This window comes from Castanea sativa, chromosome 4 (genome assembly GCF_040712315.1).
Source record: "Castanea sativa cultivar Marrone di Chiusa Pesio chromosome 4, ASM4071231v1".
NCBI classification, from domain to species: Eukaryota; Viridiplantae; Streptophyta; class Magnoliopsida; order Fagales; family Fagaceae; genus Castanea; species Castanea sativa.
Genome location: NC_134016.1, coordinates 41,237,977 through 41,248,006, shown reverse-complemented (window position 1 = coordinate 41,248,006; position 10,030 = coordinate 41,237,977).

The following is a 10,030-nucleotide window of genomic DNA, read 5'->3' as shown; positions in this document are numbered from 1 at the left end:
TGACCGAATCTCAACTCAACACACTTAGGACCAAGTACCAAATACCAGACAACATCCGTCTACGCCTTCCCGAAAAATCCGAGAAATGCTACTACAAGGGAGTAGACGGTGTTGGGATCTACGAGCAAGCTTTAAAGGCGGGGCTCAGATTTCCATTAAGTTCTCTTCACCGTCAACTTCTTCAATATCTTGGTCTGTCCGTCACCCAAATCTCCCCAAATGCCTGGAGAGTGTTCATTGGGGTTAAGGTTTTGTATGGGGCGATGTCTGAAGGTGCCCAAAGGTTGACGGTGGAAGAATTTTTCCATTGTTACCGTCCAACAGAGATTGTCAAGTCCAAGGGGATGTATAGCTTTGCAGCTAGAAGTCCCTTATTGAGGCTCGTCAGTGACACTCCAGACTCAAACAGAGACTGGAAGAGTCGTTACTTCTTCTTGGAAGGGGACGAATGGATGTGTCGTCCAGGAGATGTAACTAACATGCCCGTCGACACAACATGGGGCATAATGCCTCCGTCGGGTATGTGTACCCTTTTTGCTTCCGTCCAGTCTTTGATGTTAATTTAATTTATTTTCTAGGTCTAACCGTCCCTTATTGCAGCTCGGGACCGTCCTCAGGTTAACTTGGAGCAGTGGAGTTTTTTGGAGAGAATTTTTAACAAGACGAAACTGCAGGAAAGAACTTGGGCTCAACTCGTCACACTCGATACGCTTCACTGGTATTGTGACGGACCCGAACCTTCATCCGCAGCCCGTCAATACGATAATAGAATTCGAAAACGTAAGTTCGTCAAAACTATACCCGTCTTTCATTTTTCTTTTGCTTTACTTTACCTTTCCTTTCTCATCCGTCTTTGATTTGCAGAGATGGACGCCGCTAGGAGGAGAGCCCTCATTAAACAACAAGCAGCGAAGAAAAAGCAGGACGGGGGTCAAACAAAGGGGACGGCCCCGACGGTACCGTCAAAACGAACTCATCATGAAAAGACGGACAGTCCTCAAAAGAAACAAAAGACCACCGTCGAGCCCGTCGTGGCCTTGCAAGCTGAGAAAATGCCCGTCAAACACGGAAAAGGCAAAGGCTTAATGAAGGGTCCAGCACCTTCAGGGGAGAAACCACCCGTTCTCTTCCGGGAAGATTCCAACTATGCCCTTGAGAAGATGTCGTCCATGCTGACAGCTGACGACTACGCAGACCTTGGCAACCATTCGACGAAGGCGATGGGTGAAACGGGCCTCTTCACCCTTGCACAGGTAATTTTGGATCCGTCTAGTATTGTTGCTAAGTTCCTTTACACCCGTCATTATCATGACATTGTGTTTCGCTTCCAGGCCATGGTGATGATGAAGGGGCTTTTTGGCCGTTGCCTTAATCATGAGACATCCATGGACCGTCTGAGATAGAAAAACAAGACGATAGAGGATGAGTTACACGAGCTGAAGACCTATAAGATCAATATGGACAGAAAGCTCAAGTGCTCGGAGCAAGTTAGAGGCGAAGTGGAGAAAGAGAATGGGCATCTACGCGAACTTTTGAAGGACAAAGAGAAGCAGCTGACGGAGACAGTATCGAAGCTTGACAACGCAAAGGAGATAGCCGTCCAGGAATACCGCGATTCTGAGAATCTTCTGACGGAGCTTGGAAACTCCTTTGCAGACGGGTTCGATGACGCTATCCGTCAGGTTAAGTCGTCGTACCCTGACTTGGACGTATCTCATATCAACATTGATGCTCAAGGGCAAACACTCGCGCAATCCGTCTAGTCAGAAAGTACAGATGAAGTGTTTGCTGTCACTGCTCCAGCCGATGAAGGTGAAGTTCTTCCTCCTACGCAGCCAGACGACGGTCCATTGGACGGGAACTCATCTCCAAAGAATGAATAGAATACTTTCCTTTTTGTAAAAAATTTATCACTGTCAAGAGAACTTTGTTTGAACCGTCATTTGTAATTTTTAAACTTGACTTATCAAATCTTAAATTGCCTGTTGCTTGCTTATTATCCGTCGTATATTCAGATAACCTGTCCATTTGTGAGCGGACTTTCAAATGTATTTTTGCTTAACCGTCCACTTTGTGAACTAGGTTTTCTAATCTTTTTGTAGTCTGTCTTACTTTATGGAGTTGTAAAACTTTTCATCCTTCAGGTGATCCGTCCATAATGTAGGCTTTTATCTATGTGATGATCCGTCCACTTTGTGGACTTGTAGGTTTTTCACCCTTTGGGTTATCCGTCCACTTTGTGGACTCGTAGACTTCTCACCCTTTGGGTGATCCGTCCACTTTGTGGACTTGTAGGTTTTTTACCCTTTGGGTGATCCGTCCACTTTGTGGACTTGTAGGTTTCTCACCCTGTGGGTGATCCGTCCACTTTGTGGACTTGTAGGTTTTTCACCCTTTGGGTGATCCGTCCACTTTGTGGACTTGTAGGTTTCTCACCCTGTGGGTGATCCGTCCACTTTGTGGACTTGTAGGTTTTTCACCCTTTGGGTGATCCGTCCACTTTGTGGACTCGTAGGTTTCTCACCCTGTGGGTGATCCGTCCACTTTGTGGACTTGTAGATTTCATCGTTTTTGATTAACCGTCCACTTTTGGACTTGTAGATTTCATCGTTTTTGATTGACCGTCCACTTTTGGACTTGTAGATTTCATCGTTTTTGATTGACCGTCCACTTTTGGACTTGTAGATTTTCATCAGCATGCATTTTTTTTAAAAAATTCCTCTCATAAGTTCAACAAACCAAATTGTTCATGGAAAAGAAAAACTAAGCTCTAAAAAGTAAAAGCTACAACTGTCTAAAATTAAACTGAAAAGTAAGGCAGTAGGTATTGTGACTGCTGCACTATTGGTAGTACTTCTTCAGGTGCTCCGTGTTCCAGGGATGGCCCAACTTCTTTCCGTCTAGTGTCTCCAAGTAGTACGTTCCTTTCCTGCGCCATGAGATGATTCGGTACGGGCCTTCCCAGTTGGGACCCAGCTTTCCCAGGGATGCATCTTTCGTAGCGCCAAGCACTTTTCGTAGCACTAGATCTCCAACTTTGAAGTCCCGGTGCCGAACCTTAGAGTTGTAATGTTTTGCCATCATGTCCTGGTACCGCGCCAGTCTTTGGGCCGCTGTTGCCCTGACTTCATCAACAAGGTCAAGCTCTAGACGTAATGCTTCAACATTCTTACTCTCGTCATAGCTTTCCACGCGGTAGCTCGTCAACCCCACTTCTGCCGGTATGAGGGCTTCGGCACCAAACGCCAATCGAAACGGTGTCTCTCCCGTTGGCATTCTTGCCGTTGTTCTGTACGCCCATAGGACATTTGGTAGTTCGTCCAGCCATATGCCCTTTGCCCCCTCGAGCCGGGTCTTGATGATCTTTAACAAGGACCAGTTCGTAACTTCAACTTGTCCGTTCGCCTGTGGATGAGCGGGCGACGAGTAGTGATTCTTGATTCCCAGCTGAGAACAAAAGTCTCGGAACGCATCATTGTCAAATTGCTTCCCGTTATCCGACACGAGCACTCTCGGGATCCCATATCGGCAAATAATATTTCTCCATACAAAGTTGCGAATATTTTTCTCCGTGATAGTAGCAAGTGCTTCTGCTTCCACCCACTTGGTGAAGTAGTCGATACCAACTACCAAGAACTTCAGTTGTCTCGCCGCTATTGGAAATGGACCCATGATGTCCAACCCCCATTGTGCGAACGGCCATGGGGCCGTCATTGGTGTGAGTTCCTCCGTTGGATGCCTAATAAGATTGCCGAATCGTTGACACTTATCGCAGGCTCTCACGTACATATGGGCATCCTTCTGCATTGTCGGCCAGTAATACCCAGCTCTGAGCAGCTTGTGTACCAGAGACCTTGATCCTGAGTGGTTTCCACAAATCCCTTCATGAACTTCCCTCATTACGTAGTCTGCTTCGTCATGGCCCAGGCATCTTAGATATGGTCGAGAGAATCCTCTTTTGTAGAGGATGCCTTTGATCAGTATGAATCGGGTAGCCCTAACCTTCAATTTCCTAGCTTCTTCCTTCCCGTCTGGCAGCTTGCCGTCCTTGAGGTACGCCACAATTGGAATCGTCCAATCGTCTTCAGTGGTTAATTCCTGCACCTGAACGTTATCTAGCAACGACGAATATTGGACGAAGGACAATACCTGTTCTGGGACGACCATAGGTTTGGCCGAAGCAGCCTTCGCGAGTCGATCCGCTTCTTGGTTCTCTTCTCTCGGGATTTGAGTTATTGTGAATTGGAGGTCACTCGTTCGACCCTTCACTTCTCCGAGGTACTTTCTCATTCGTTCACCCCTACAATCATAACTCCCATTAACTTGGCTAGCTATGATTTGGGAATCGGAGTAGACCACTGCCTTCCTGGCACCAGCCGCTATTGCAAGCTCCAATCCCGCCATCAGGGCCTCATACTCCGCTTCATTATTCGTAGTAGGGAACTCCAGACGGATCATACATTCAATCTTATCTCCTTCCGGGGTATGGAGTACAACTCCGACTCCTCTCGCATGCTTATTGGAGGATTCGTCTGTGTGAATTCTCCATGTGGGCTCCTCTGCTGCCCCCTGCTCCTCATGTGTAGTGAATTCCGCAATAAAGTCTGCCAATATTTGTCCTTTTACAGCTGTTCGAGGCTGGTATTGGATATCGTACTCACTTAGCTCGATAGCCCACAGAGCCATCTGTCCGGCGGCTTCAGGATTTTTCATTGCTCTCCGCAACGGTTGATCCGTCAGGACTATTATTGCGTGTGCTTGAAAATAGGGCTTCAGTTTTCGGGCTGCAGTTACAAGCGCGAAGGCGAGTTTCTCCATCCGTGGGTATCTCTCCTCTGCGCCTCGTAGCGCCCGGCTTACAAAGTAGACGGGCTTCTGTACCTTCCCTTCCTCTCTAATGAGAGCCGCACTTACCGCTGCCGATGAGACAGCAAGGTACAGGAATAATTCCTCCCCCGGTGTAGACGGGCTCAGCAATGGCGGGGCAGAGAGGTATGCCTTCAACTCTTCAAATGCCCTTTGGCATTCGTCCGTCCACTCGAAAGATCTCCTTAGCGTCTTAAAGAAAGGGAGACACTTGTCTGTTGCTCTTGATACAAACCTATTCAAGGCTGCTATCTTCCCTGTCAGGCTTTGCACTTCCTTCACCGTCCTCGGAGGAGATAGATCCATAATTGCTTTCACTTTCTCGGGGTTGACCTCAATGCCCCGCTGGGACACCATGAACCCTAAGAACTTTCCAGCGGTTACTCCGAATGCGCATTTGCTTGGGTTTAGCTTCATTTTGTACGTTCGAAGAGCGTCGAAAGTCTCCTGGAGGTCCCTCAGATGATCCGACGCCTTTACGCTTTTTACCAACATGTCATCTATGTAAACTTGGACGTTCCGACCAATCTGGTTCTCGAACATCTTGTTCATTAATCGTTGGTATGTGGCTCCTGCATTCTTGAGCCCGAATGGCATCACCTTGTAGCAAAAAAGCCCTTGACTCGTCACAAATGACGTCTTCTCTTGATCTGTCTTCTCCAACTTAATCTGGTTGTACCCCGAGAAGGCGTCCATGAAGCTCAACAACTCATGTTTTGCGGTAGAGTCGACTAAGGCGTCAATCCGTGGGAGCGGGTAACTGTCTTTAGGGCACGCTTTATTTAGATCCGTGAAATCAACGCACATTCTCCACTTCCCATTTGACTTTTTGACCATTACCACATTTGCCAGCCAGTCTGGGTAGTACACCTCTCGTATGAAGTCCGCTTCTCGTAGCTTCTGCACTTCCTCTGCTGCGGCTCGATCCCGCTCAGGGGCAAACACGCGTTTCTTTTGTCGAACTGGGGGGAAGGAAGGTGATACATTCAATTTATGAACTATGACTGCTGGATCTATCCCCGGCATGTCATCATGGCTCCATGCAAACACGTCTTGGTTTTCTTTGAGGAACAGTAGGAGCGTATGTCGAATCGTTTGGTCGACCGAGGTTCCTATCCTGGTGGTTCGATCGGGCCTTGAATCATCTAGTTGGACTTCTTCCAATGTCTCCACGGGTTCTGCCACTGTTCTCTGTTCTTCGATGCTCATTGTCTGTACATGGTCATCCATTTCCATCATGGCCACGTAGCATTCCCGTGCAGTTACCTGGTTTCCGCGCAGTTCTCCAACTCCATGTTCAGTGGGAAACTTGATCATCAGATGGTAGGTTGAAGTGATGGCTTTCCATGCGTTGAGAGTAGGACGTCCGAGTATGGCGTTGTATGCTGAGGAACATTCAACCACTAGAAAGGAGACATTTTTAGTTATCTGTTGTGGGTAGTCTCCTACCGTCACCGCCAATGTGACGGATCCTAAAGGATGGACCCGGTTTCCCCCAAAGCCGACGAGGGGCGCGCATGCCGGGATCAGGCGCTCCTTTGCAATCCCCATCTGCTGGAACGCAGGATAGTAAAGGATGTCTGCTGAGCTCCCGTTGTCCACTAGAACTCGGTGGACGTTGAAGTCTCCTACCTGTATGCTAACCACAAGCGCGTCGTCATGGGGGTGGTGAAGGCGCCGGGCCTCGTCTTCAAAAAACTCGATACTGGAGTCGTTCCGCCGTATTCTTTCCAATGAAGGTCCTGTCGACTGGACACTTTGTACCATCCGTAGATAGGTCTTTCTGGCCTTCTTGGACGATCCTACTGAAGCGTTGCCCCCCATTATCATCCGTATGTCTGCTACCGGTGGTCTGAGACGCTCGTTTTCCCGTCTGGGATTCTGCTCCTGGGGCTGATCAGTTCTTTCCTTTCTCACGAACCTTTGCAACCTTCCCTGCCTTATAAGGGCTTCAATCTGTTGTTTCAAGTCATAACAGTCCGTAGTATCATGGCCGTGGTCACGGTGAAAACGGCAATATCTATCTCTTGGCCTCTTGTTCGGATCTCCCTTCAACTTGCCCGGGAATGTCAAGCTTCCTTCATCTTTGATTTGCATAAGCACTTGGTCAATTGGGGCTGTGAGGGGGGTGAAACTTGTAAACCTCCCTGAAGGTGGTTTGGGTCTCCGGTCTTCTCGTCGATCTCTGGTTCTAACCACTTTTCGTCCGTTATCTGGTTTCATATCTTCCTGTCTTTCCCTTTTCTTTGGTTTATAGTCGTCTCTGGCCAGCAAGGCATCCTCCGCGTTCATATACTTCGTCGCCCTGTAATAGACATCGGACATAGTCTTTGGGTCATTCTTACATAGGGAAAATAAGAACTTACCCTCTTGTAACCCGTTTGTGAATGCTGCCACAAGTGTCTTGTCGTCTGCCTCGTTTATCGAGAGGGATTCCTTGTTAAAGCGGGCTATATAAGACCTTAATGTCTCACCTTCTCGTTGTTTAATTCCCAGTATACATGCTATAGACCTCTTGTGTTGATGACTTCCAATGAAGTGTGATACAAACTGTGCACCTAATTCCTTAAAAGTGCCGATGGAATTAGGCATCAACCTGCTGTACCAATCCCTTGCAGGCCCTTTCAAGGTGGTGAGGAAAGCCCTGGACATGATCTCGTCTGGTACACCCTGAAGGTGCATTAGTGTTCTGAAAGACTCCAGGTGATCCAACGGGTCCTTGGATCCGTCATAGTTTTCCACATGGGGCATTTTAAACTTTGAAGGGACGGGGCATGAGTTCACCAACGCCGTGAATGGTGAATCCGTCCTATGGACTAGGTCGTCCAGATTGCTAGATACCCGTCCCTTAAGGGCGTTCATCATTGCATCCATACGTTCCCTCATCTCCTGCATTTCGGTGGCTATTTGAGTCGGCACAGCGTCTAAAGCAAGTGGTTGATTGGTTTCTTGTCGCTCGGGTCTAGTCGGAGCGTTACTGCCCTCAGGTCTTTCCGCGTTCCTTCCTTCAGGACTAGCGCCCTCCTGATCTTCCTGTGGGGCACTCTGATGTGCGGTTATTTGCCGCAACTGCTCTTCCAAATCATGATTCTGCTTGGTGAGGCGCTCAACCGCCGCCGCAAGCGTTTGGACCTGCCTCTCCAAGGCGGTGGCGCGTGGTTCGTCGCCTTGATTGTTGTTTGTTGCCATCGATCGGGTGAGTGCCATGCAACTCTTTGTCTCAGGGATAGAGCGAGGCTAAAATAATCCGAAGTTTTTCTTCCTCCTTCTTTCCCACAGACGGCGCCAACTGATGATGCTGGAAATATCACCAGTGAGTTGCAAGCGCTCCTCAAACGAAAGCAATACCTGCAAAAAGAAAACAAAGGACCTAGAAGAGAGCACCGGTGTGGTGTCGGCCGAATACCCTCCGAAGGTCAAGTTAGAATCTTGTTCCTTTTAACCCTAGAGTGCCAGAGTTAAGAATATTGTGCGTACCTTCGTACCTAGGGTTTATGGGGTATTTATATTGAGTAGAATTACCTCTTTTTTAGGATACAACTTCCTTCTCAAGTTCCTTTCCATATAGGAGTCTTCCCAAACGTGTGTCGCAAGAAATCCAAGTATGCACGTTTGCGTGGGGATAAAGCGAAAGCTAATCTGAAATATATCAAACGACACGCCACGTGGAATCCACACTTTATTTATATAAGACGGATATTCAGCAACACTCAACCGTCATAGCCGAGTCTCTTACGGTGTCGATCCGTCCTCATTATATCCGTCCATTTACTATTTTTATCCCCTTCACTAATCTTTGTGGATGTTTACTAACGAAGGACTGTTGGCAGCGGGACTTAAATCTAGACGAGTTAGGTGAAGTGCCCGAGCCTTACCAACTGAACCATCCTCCGTTGGTGGAGCAACATTTTTATATTCTTATTAGATATGCCTAAAATGATTTCAATAATATCTTATTATTAGGAATTCTCTCTTTGTATATTGAACATGTTCGTGTTAATAAAGATGCAAAAGACATGGATTTAAATAACTAATTCTAAATACTACATCTAACATTAACAGTCCTTTGGTATGAGGTATTTTGGGGGGAGAGAGAGAGAGAGAGGGAGAGAGGGAGATTATCATTGTAATGACCAATAAAACAATAGAGAGAGAGAGAGAGAGAGAGAGAGAGAGAGAGAGAGAGAGAGAGAGAGAGAGTTTTATTTACTTAAAAAGGGAAAATTTTACCCCTTAACCAACTTGGAAGAAATTGCTCCAATCCACTATGTGATAATTGGAAAATTCTTAGGTAGTCCCGGAGTATAGTGAAATGGTGCTCCCTCCTCTCACATTCATAGTGGACCCCACCATGAATTTAATGAGCGGACTCCACCATGAATATGAGAGGAGGGAGCACCATTCTCCGTGCTCCGGGAGTATCTAAGAATTACTTGTGATAATTAATAAAATCATTAGCATTTACTTTTAGTCACACGGCTTATTAATGACTTATGTGACTTATTTAAATAATATATATAAATGATTTTACGAATCATTCACTAATAAATTCTAAGAAATTCTTCCAAATTGATTAATTTGAAAAAAAATCTTTGACCTCTATCGAGATATATATATATATATATATATATATATATATATATATATATATACACACACACGCACACATGTATATCTATATATATGGCCACTTATCTAATCCCTCCAAAAACTCTAGAAACCCTAGCCAAGCCAAATCAAGTCTCACCAACACAGTGAATCACTAGAAAAAGGGCAAAGAACTCATTGAAAACAAGATAAGAGGCAATTAGTGAATTTTTGGCCTCCTCTACCCACAACAGTTGCAACCCAACCTTAGGGCAATGTGTTGTAGCCTAAAACCAACCAAATCTTGCCAAAAAATATTGATATTTTTGCTTGTTCATGACACATTTTGAGTTTTTGTGCTTTTAGATTGTCTTGCACCATACTCAAGATGTAATATAGCTTATTCTTTCAATATTTAATCTTGATCTTACTTAATTATAAGGATTTTGGTAGGAATGTGAGAAATTTTAATGTTAGGGTTAAGGTTTAGGCTTAATTTAGGGGATTTTATATTCCAATTATAAATTTCATAAATTAATCATAAAAACATGTAATTAAGACGACATGCTCAATTTGG